Source organism: Echinops telfairi, unplaced genomic scaffold (genome assembly GCF_000313985.2).
Source record: "Echinops telfairi isolate 266 unplaced genomic scaffold, ASM31398v2 ScPeMD7_7420;HRSCAF=8458, whole genome shotgun sequence".
NCBI lineage: Eukaryota > Metazoa > Chordata > Mammalia > Afrosoricida > Tenrecidae > Echinops > Echinops telfairi.
The window spans coordinates 16,824,760-16,834,373 of NW_022111320.1; positions in this window are offsets into that span (position 1 = coordinate 16,824,760).

A 9,614-nucleotide genomic window follows, 5' to 3' on the forward strand; every position below is an offset into this window, starting at 1 on the left:
AATACTTCACTTTATGCACTTGGTGTAACCACTCGTCACTGCGTGGACATTTAAATCGTATCTGCTTCTGTTTTTTTCTTTCCCTGCTATTGTGAATTATGTTCCCATGAACATATTTGTACACGTGTCTGCGTGGCCCTATGTTTCCATGCCCGTAAGATACATTGTTAGGAGGGTAATGAATGGATCACATCATAGATTTTTAGACATCTCTTTAAGACAGTTTTTTCCCAACATGGCTGTATTGTTAAAGCCCCACCAACAAGGTATGCAGTTTCCAATTTCTCCATAACCTCACAGATGCTTGGTATTACTCATTGTTTATATCCATTCTTTATTTTTTTCTTTTCTCTTTTTTAACATTTTATTAGGGGCTCATACAACTGTTATCCCAATCCATACACACATCAATTGTGTCAAGCACATTTGTACATATGCTGCCACCATCATTTTCAAAGTATTTTCTTTCTATTTGAGCCCTTGATACCAGCTCTTAATTCTCCTCGCTCTCTCCGCATTCCCTCCCTCATGAGCCCTTGATTAATTATTTATTTACAATACCTAATACAATGTAAATGCAATGTGAATACCACTTTACGCTACCTCTTAGCCTTTGAGGGATTGTTCTCACCACTGATTGTTACCCCACCCCCACCCCAAATGAATACACTGCTGTAGGGCTGTCCGTGTTTTTGTTTTGTGTGGTACATCTTATCATTAGTAATATGTACAGGTAGGCCTCAATTTATGATGCATTCAAGTTATAACAGACCTCGCTTATGACTGTTGGTGTTTTTTTTTATTTGTGCATATCTTTTTTTAAAACTTTTTATTCAACAATTCATACAAATTGTTTTCAGCATCCATTGCAGTCCTGTCAATATACCATCATTTATTGTTAGTAATACATTGCAGTGCATAATTTGCTAATGTTTTTCTCAGATGTTCACTCAGAGATACTCATTTTTTGTGGTTTACTGTTCCAAACACTACCAGATTTATAAAGACACTTATATGTCATTGTCGTTAGGTGTCATTGAGCTGGCTCCAACCCAGCAGAGGGCAACACTGCCTGGCCCTACGCCGTCCTCACAGCTGGATTCCGATTAGCATGGTATGAATCTGGAGATCATTCTGGGGAACACTGGCATCTTAACGGACGTGATATATATTTACTTAATGGCACAATTGTTCCCATGCCTAAGCCCTTTATTGCAGCCACAGAGTCAGTCCATCTCCTTGAGGACCTTCCTCTTAAAATAAGAATCAATAATAATGAGAACTTTGAGGCATTTGACTTACATCAGATTCAATTTGATGATAATCGATTTAATGATAGTCATGATAATGAGACCACCATTGTAAGTCAAGTGCTACCTGTCCTATATAAAAAGATTCGATTTCTAAAGATACTGATAATAGAAGGTAATAATAATGAAAATTAGGATAGATGCAAAATTAGGAATTTAACTTACGTCTGAACTGACTTAACCAACAGAGTTGTCAGAATGGACATTTCAACAGTTTTGAGTTTTTAGTGTAGATGTTTTATATATCTTTTGTTAAATACATTCCTAGGTATTTTATACTTTTGGATTCATTGCAAATGACATTGTTTCTTTGTTTTCAACTGTTATTGCTATGTATGGAAATATAATTTTAACATTGAACTGATATCCCTGACCTTACTACAATTCACTTACTCTAGTAGGTTTTTTGTAGATACCTTAGGATTTTCTGTACATGAGTGTTCACCCACAAACAGTTTTACTTTGTCCTTTCTCGTCTGTGTGCCCGGCCCTTTGTTTCTTATTGTACTAGACTGTTTACTGGTGTCGTAAGGGACCACCGAGCCAGCTCCTACCTACAGCGACGTCATACACATCCGAACGAGACCCTGCTCAGTCCATCTCAATGAGAGCCTTCCTCTTGAGGCTGACCCTCCACCAAGGGTGATGCCCTTCTCCAGGGACTGGTCCCTCATGACAACTCCGGTCTTGCCCTCCTCGCTGCTATGGCACATTATGACTGTTCTTCCAGAGAGGTCTGTCTGTTGCCCTGGCAGTCAGTGGTATATTCAGTATTCTTCACTAACACCGTAATTCAGATGCATCATTGCTTCCCCGGTCTTCCTTACTCATGGTCCAACGTTCATATGCGTCTGAGTGACGAAAAGACCATGGCTTGAGTAGGCACACCTTCGTCCTCAAAGGGACATCTCTGCTCCTTAACCCTTTCTAGAACCTCGTCACATATTAAACAGAAATGGTGACAGCAATAAGAAGCTAGAGAACTGAGCACATTGTGTGGGGAAATAAATTAAGGCAGCTTTGTGTTCAGGCCAGTTAAGGGGACAAAAGACAGGATCACGTCCATGCAGACTAGGCGGAGAGGTGAAATCGGGAGGAGCTTAGAGGATGCATCACAAACTAAACCTTTTGGAACTAAAAACCACACGGTGAGAGCAGCCCTTGCAATATCATTTTGGATAGATCTGCCTTATCAAGTTGAAGTTAATTCTGTTACTGAGAGGTTTTTCTGATGAATGGATGTTAAGATCCTTTTAAAGCTTTTTTTCACCCCCATGGGGTGAGTATATGTTTGTTTGTTTTCTGTTAGTGTGGATATACCTGGTTTTATATCATGGTACTCTCTCCTCTCTCAGAGAGAACACTCCTGTGACTCTGTCTCAGACCGTGAACAGCAGGACAAAGTTTATGGAATGTCGTTGCTCTCGAGAGCATGATTTAGATACTTTGAACCAGACAGTCTCCATAACCAACATCATAAACTGAAAAGTACATATTTTTATTCTACCATATATATTTAGGTAGAATTAGTAATGGGTTTGAGGGCCCTACCAGCCACCCACAGCCCCCATTCCTCTGCATCTCTGAAACTCCCAAGTAAAAATCAATCTAAGAGAAGTTTGTTCCATTTTCTGAACTCCAAGGGAATAGGGAAAACAAACAAGCAAACAGCAAGCTTGTTAGAGGGGAGCAAGCTGGCAAGGGCCTGGCATTCTGTCGTCAGAGACTTGTGGGTGAACTGGACCCGAGTGATAGGATAGTCTCTGTGGGCCTGGTTGTACCTGCTCATCAGGGACCAGTGGATTTTAGAAACCAGGAATGGCCAAGCGTGAGCCTTGTCATAATTGCTCTAGTGGCTGAGTGTGCACTGAGTTGCCTGTCGAGAAGCCAGGGATTGGGGGTGAGGCCTACTGGTCACTGAGTGTGGGCTGCTGAGTGGTACTTTCCAAGTGGCTGGACGCTTGTTGCTAGGAGCCGTCTTCATTATCTTGCCCTTTACCCTCAGTCTTTCTTAATCCAGTCTCTGTCTTTGGTGGTTGGCAGAAGAATAACAATTTCAGCAAATTATGCACTGCAACATTTTATATAGTACAGCTCGTACAACGGTAAGTCAAAAAGTATTGCTACAAAAAATCATAGAACCCTTTATTAAACAAAAATATCAAAATATGAAGCTGTTGTTTCTCAGCACTTCCTGAAAGCATTGTTTCCATTTCTCCAACCTTTCCCCCAGGGAATTCTGTGTGTCGGTTGTCATTGTTAGGTTCCATCCAGTCAATTCTGACCCATAGCAACCCTGTGCACAGCAGAGCCAAGCACTGCCCAGCCCTGCACCATCCTGCGCTTGAGCCCGCTGTCGCAGCCACTGTGTCGACCATCTCGTGGAGGGGCTTCCCTGAGCACTGATCGTGAATCCAAGCCAGGCAGAATCCTTTTCTCCATTTATCATGCTTCCTGTTGGTCCAGTTGTGAGGGTTTTAGTGCTGTTCACATGGAGTCGTAATCCATACTGAAGGCTACAATCCTTGATCATTGACAGCAAGAGCTTCAAGTCCTCACTTGAGCTAGCAAGGTGTGTCATCTCCATACTTCAGTCCTCCATGTCTCAGTCCTGATGCCACCCTCTTCTTCTTATAAGCCAGCTTCTCTGATGACTTGTCAGCATACAGATTGGATAAGTAGGGTGAGAGGAGACAACCTTGACACACACCCTTTCCTGATTTTAAATCATACAGATTCCTTATTCTGTGGATCTAACTGCCCCTCGGTCTGCGTATAAGTTCCTCAGCACAAAGAAGTACTCTGGAATTCCCGTTCTTCTCAGGGCATGCAGTAGGTTCGGCCTGTGGAACGGCCGTGCTAGAGCACTGATGGCCCTGGAGAGCCTAGAGGGAGGCCTCATTCACCTGCGCATCGAAAACTGAACTTCCTTTGTCATCACAAGCCTGTGAGCTATGCCGACTTACACATTTCCAGTAGGGGCACAAATTAAACGTCAGCCTACCGTCCTACTTTTGGACAGCTCCTGTTTTTATGATTCTTCCACTCCCCCCCCACCCACCCACCGCGGGGGCTCCCCCCCTCCCACCAAAGCCAAACCCTGCCATTGAGTTGATGCTGACTCGGAGCAACGCAGTAGGACAGGGTAGAACCGCCCCTGTGAGTGTGCAAGGCAGGAACTATGTCTGGGGGTAGAAAGCCCCGTCTTTCTCCCAAGGAGCAGCTGATGGATCTCAGCCTAGCGCGTCCCCACTATGTCACCAGGGCTCCTAATCCTTTAGCTGGCGTTGTTTTCTCACAGATTCGAGTTCTTTTCCCAGATGTGTTGGCATCCTTAGATCTCTCCGTATTTGTGGGTATTTCCCTTCAACCGGGGCACTCAATGTTGTTACTGCTGTCCGGTGCTTTTGCGGCTCCTCTGACTGACGGCAGCTTATGCCCCACAGAACAAAACACTGCCCGACCCCCTGAACTCACAAAACTGACATGACTCGTTCAAAAGAAACACGGACATTATTCCTGTTCCTGGTAGTCCGAGAGCACAGAGTAGGACTGCCACCAGCCATTCCAAGGTCGTCAGTCTTTCTGGCAGCAGACTGCCTGTCTTTCTACTGTGGACTGATGGCGAGCTCTAACCGCCACCCTTCCCTCAGCCTCTGGGTTCCTAGCCACTGCCCCCCAGTGCTCCTGAACGACGAGCAGACATGCAGAGTGCCCCCCTCCTCCTTCATTCTGAACACTGTCCTCCAGTGGATGACCTGTTTCCACCACAGGGGCACAGAAGGGACTATTATTTGATGAACTTGCAGGAAATCAGTTAGAGAGACACAACCACATTGTTGGGAGGAATGTGTGAAAATACACATCACTAGGATATCTGCGTGTCATCCAGCATAAGGGATTGAGTAAAAATGAATAATAGTTCCTTGCAAAAGTGAATCCTATTGTAACCTAATTTTTTCACGGACATTATCAGTATCTGGAGGAAGTTGGACACATGCATCATAACTTTCCTGGGCTAGTAATTTAATTATGAATAATATAACAATCATCAAGAACTAAGGGAGCGTAATTTAGCTACAATAGGAGCATGATTAGATGGTGGGAAGGTCATACAGAAACATTATCAGGGATCATGCCAGCAGGGAAGAACTATTAACTCTCAGAGATCGGTCTGGGACTCATTGTCTTTAATCTGTTTTAATCCATGGGTGGTGTTTATGCATGCGTTTACTTGTATGCCAGTCATACTGGAAACAGTAGGGAAAATGACCTGGGTATATTGGACATTTATAAATGAGACCCGGGGTCAAATGAAAGGTAATTACTGTTGCAGGGAGGGAGTTCAAACTGGAGATGAACAGACTCTGTACCTGTTTCCAACAGAAAGAGCCCAAGGCCGTGGCACATGACAGGAGCAGAGCCATCCCAGTCGAAATCTGCAGGGTTGGCAGATACCACTTGTGACAGGTCAGCAGATACTGATAGGAGGCTGAGAGCTGGCAGTCAAGTCAGCTCTTAATGTGCAATATTGCTTAAGACTTCTAAGAACTGTGTTTAGTCTGAGGACGTAACTCATAAGGAAGGCATTACAGCATCAAACACATGTTTAAGATGGGGCATCTAGTCAAAAATGGCACAAGAGTGCAGGCTCCAGACCACTAGTAGAGGTAGTTGTAAGAAGGGAAAGGCAAACAGCCGGCCTGTGGTCATCCAGGAGCGAGCAAAGAAATAAGCAGGCTTAAGTGACCAGCCTTTTGGTTAGGGCCAGCGGACAGTCGGAATAGTGGAGGTCAGAGGGGCGGGCATGTAAAGGTGTCCTTAGGGACTGGTGCCAAGAGGTTGGAGGCGGGCTCATTGCAGGAAGCCACAGAGGCGAGTGGGCGCGTCCAAGTCAAGAGGGGAAAGGCTGGAAAAGCTGCCTGTCAGCCTCCTTCCTTAGAAGTCTTAGACTCTTGTCCTCAACCCGTTGAGATCAAACGAGCAGCATTTGCCCAGTGAGTTAGGCTGGGTTGTCTAGAGAAAGAAAACCAGTGATAAACATGTATAAGAAAAAACTTTACATCAAGAAGTTGTTTTTTTTGTTAATTAAGATGGCATTCCAGCCCAGTCATCAGAGTCTGTCGGTCTGATGTGAGCCAGGCTAGTGACACAGAAAGGGGAGTGGGAACCAGGGAGGTCACAGGCTGGTGGGCACAGAGTGGTGTGGAACCAAGGTCAGTGGAGACATAGCAGGGTGAGGCCGAGCTCCAGGTGTGCCACCCACATGGTCCACCCCTGTAGGCACACAACCCCAGAAATCAGGAAGGGCAAAGGCCAGAGAGAGGAGAGACGTTCTCATTGTCTTTTTCTTAAAAGGCCACACCCCCAAGGAGGCATCCATCTTCAGACTGATTGATAAGTTTGACTTCACCCCTACGTTTTCATGCATACCCTGTTTCCCCCAAAATAAGACAATGTCTTATATTAATTTTTGCTCCCAAAGATGCGCTAGGTTTTATTTTCGGGGGATGTCTTACTTTCGGGGAAACGGTAAAATCTAACCTCCACCCCCAAGGACAAAGTTCAGAGAGGTTAGGAAACAAGAAAACCTAACCTCACTGCCACGTAGCCAGTTCCAATTCATAAAGGCCTGTAGGACAGAGGGAACTGCCTCGGGGCTCCCAAGACTAACTTTTTCTCTTTTTAAATCATTTTATTGGGTGCTTGGTACAACTCTATCATAATCCACCCATCCATCCATTGTGTCAAGCACATTTGTACGTATGTTGCCATCATCATTCTCAAAACATTTGCTTTCTGCTTGAGCCCTTGGTATCAGCTCCTCATTTTTCCCCTCCCTCCCCCACCCTCCCTTCCTCACGAACCCTTGATAATTTATAAATTATTATTTTGTAATGTCTTACACTGTCCAACGTCTCCCTTCACCCACTTTTCTGTTTTCCATCCCCCAGGAAGGGGGTTATATATAGATCATCGTGATCAGTTCCCCCTTTCTCCCCCACCTTCCCCTTCCTCTCCTGGTATCTCTACTCTCATTATTGGTCCTGAGGGGTTTATCTGTCCTGGATTCCCTGTGTTTCCAGTTCTGATCTGTAACTCTTTACAGGAGTAGAAAGCTTTGTTCTCCTACAGAGCTGCTGGTGGTTTTGAACTACTGACCTGTGGTTAGAAGTCCAACACATACCCACACCACCACCAGAGCTCCTGGAATTGGGAATGAGAGCGGAATCGGAAACTGAAAACACAGGAAGGAAGTGGGATGTGTAATAGTACCTTGTGGGGATTTCCATCAGTGACATGAAACCAAATGTGTGTGACGTGTAGAATTGGAAACATTTTCTCTACAAGCCTTCACCCAACTCAGAACACAAAGTTAAAATTAAAAGGAAAGAATGTCCTGAAGCCGAAGCCCCAGTCTCAGGCTAAGAGGCTGAGCCAAGTTGCATCTCACCCCAGGGGCTGTATCTGCTTCTTAGAGGGAAGAACACAAATTTTGAGAACGGCTAACAATTTGTATTAAACTTCAAAGAATACCGAACAAAGAGCACTGAGGACGTGGTTTGGAAAAATCCCTGGGAGACCAGCTGGAGGTACTGACATATACCTAGGGAGTAGGGACAGGGAGGAAATAAAACAACGCAAAGCTGCTCATTCACAATGGCTTACAGACCAGAATTCTAAAATGCGTGTGGGAGTAGGTGGGCGTGGTCAGGCGCTGTTGGTGTCTGCTCTAAGTGCTCCATGTACACAGAATGACACCTGCCGGGTCCCGCACCATCCTTACAGGGCTGTGTTTGAGCCCACGGTGGCAGCCACCCCCTCACTGAGCATCGTCTCGTTGGTTAACCCTCTCTACTTTCCCAGGCAGGATGGCCTTCTCCAGGGACTGGCCCCTCCTGATAGCAAGAAGCATTCTGGCTGTGCTTCCTCCAGGACACATTTGTTTGTTGTGCTGGCGGTCCGTGGTACTTTCAATATTTCTCACCAGCACCGTAATTCATATATACCAATGGGAAAGGCACTTTAATTTTATACTCATCTGTAACTTGAGTTTTGTACTGTGTACATTGTTAATCTCTCTTTTCAATATATCTTCTATAAAAATCTAATACCTGGGTAAGCTATCGAAGCAATCGAGAGCTCATCTGCGGCATTCAGGAGGTGCTGCCCAAGGGAAGAAGTGTCACTGGCAGTGGGGGAGCAGCCTCTGGGAGTGACAGTGCTGACAGGAAGGCTCAGGGTCCCAGCGGTGGTGGCAGTGCAGTAAAGGCCAGGCACATTCTGTGCGCAAAACAGCAGCATTTTGGAAGCCATGGAGAAATTGAAGTCGGGAATGAGATTGAGTGAAGTGGCTGCACATGTAGTGAAGATAAGCCAGGCAAGGGGTGACTTGGGTTGGATGGCCAGAGGTCCGTGGTAGGGCCATTTCAAGAAGCAGCATTTGCCTTGCCTGTAAGTGGATTAGATAAACCTGTGTATACAGACCTTCCTATTAAGACAAAATTTGGTTATCATATTATTATGGTTGAAGGGAGAAAATAAAATCATGTGAAAATTGAAAGAAAAATCTAATAACTGGGTAAATGAATGAAAGTAAAACACCTGTGTCTTTAACACTTATCAGAATTGAATACCATTTTATTTATTCACTGATTTTTTTAAGGTTATCAAATAAGGACCATGATTTTAAAAGTCTTTTTACATTTACCTTTTAGAAGGTTAACAAGATAGTATCCAAACAGCCATGGGGACAAGAAGGAAGAAAATGACCCCATGTTGATTGTGGTGATGATTGTACAGTCCTTCCTGATCTGACTGAGCTATTGAGTTGTATAACTCCATACAATTAAAGACAGCGCCCACATGGCCAGGTAATTCCATCATCCTCTGGGTGCCATTGGAGTAAGGACGGCTGAAGAAGACTTGAAGCCTTTGCAATGCGGTGCTGGCCAAGAATATTGCCAGTCCGGCGGACTGCTGAAAGGACTAACAGATCTGTCCTGGAGCGGCCAGAGTACGCGGCAGAGACAAGGGTGGCGGGCGAGGCTTGTCTCACGTCCTTTGGCCATGGTAGGGGAGTCCCAGGAAAAGGGCATCAGACTTGGTAAAGTCGAGGGCAGCCCAAAGGAGGAAGACCCTCAACCAGGATTGACGCAGTAGCGGTACGGATGGGCTCAGCAAGAGGACAATGGTGAGGACGGGGCAGGACAGTGGGGGGTGGGGGGGTTTCGTTGCGTCATGTACAGGGTCACTATCAGGCAGCACCGACGGGATGGCACGCACTAGCAGCAGCAGCAGCAC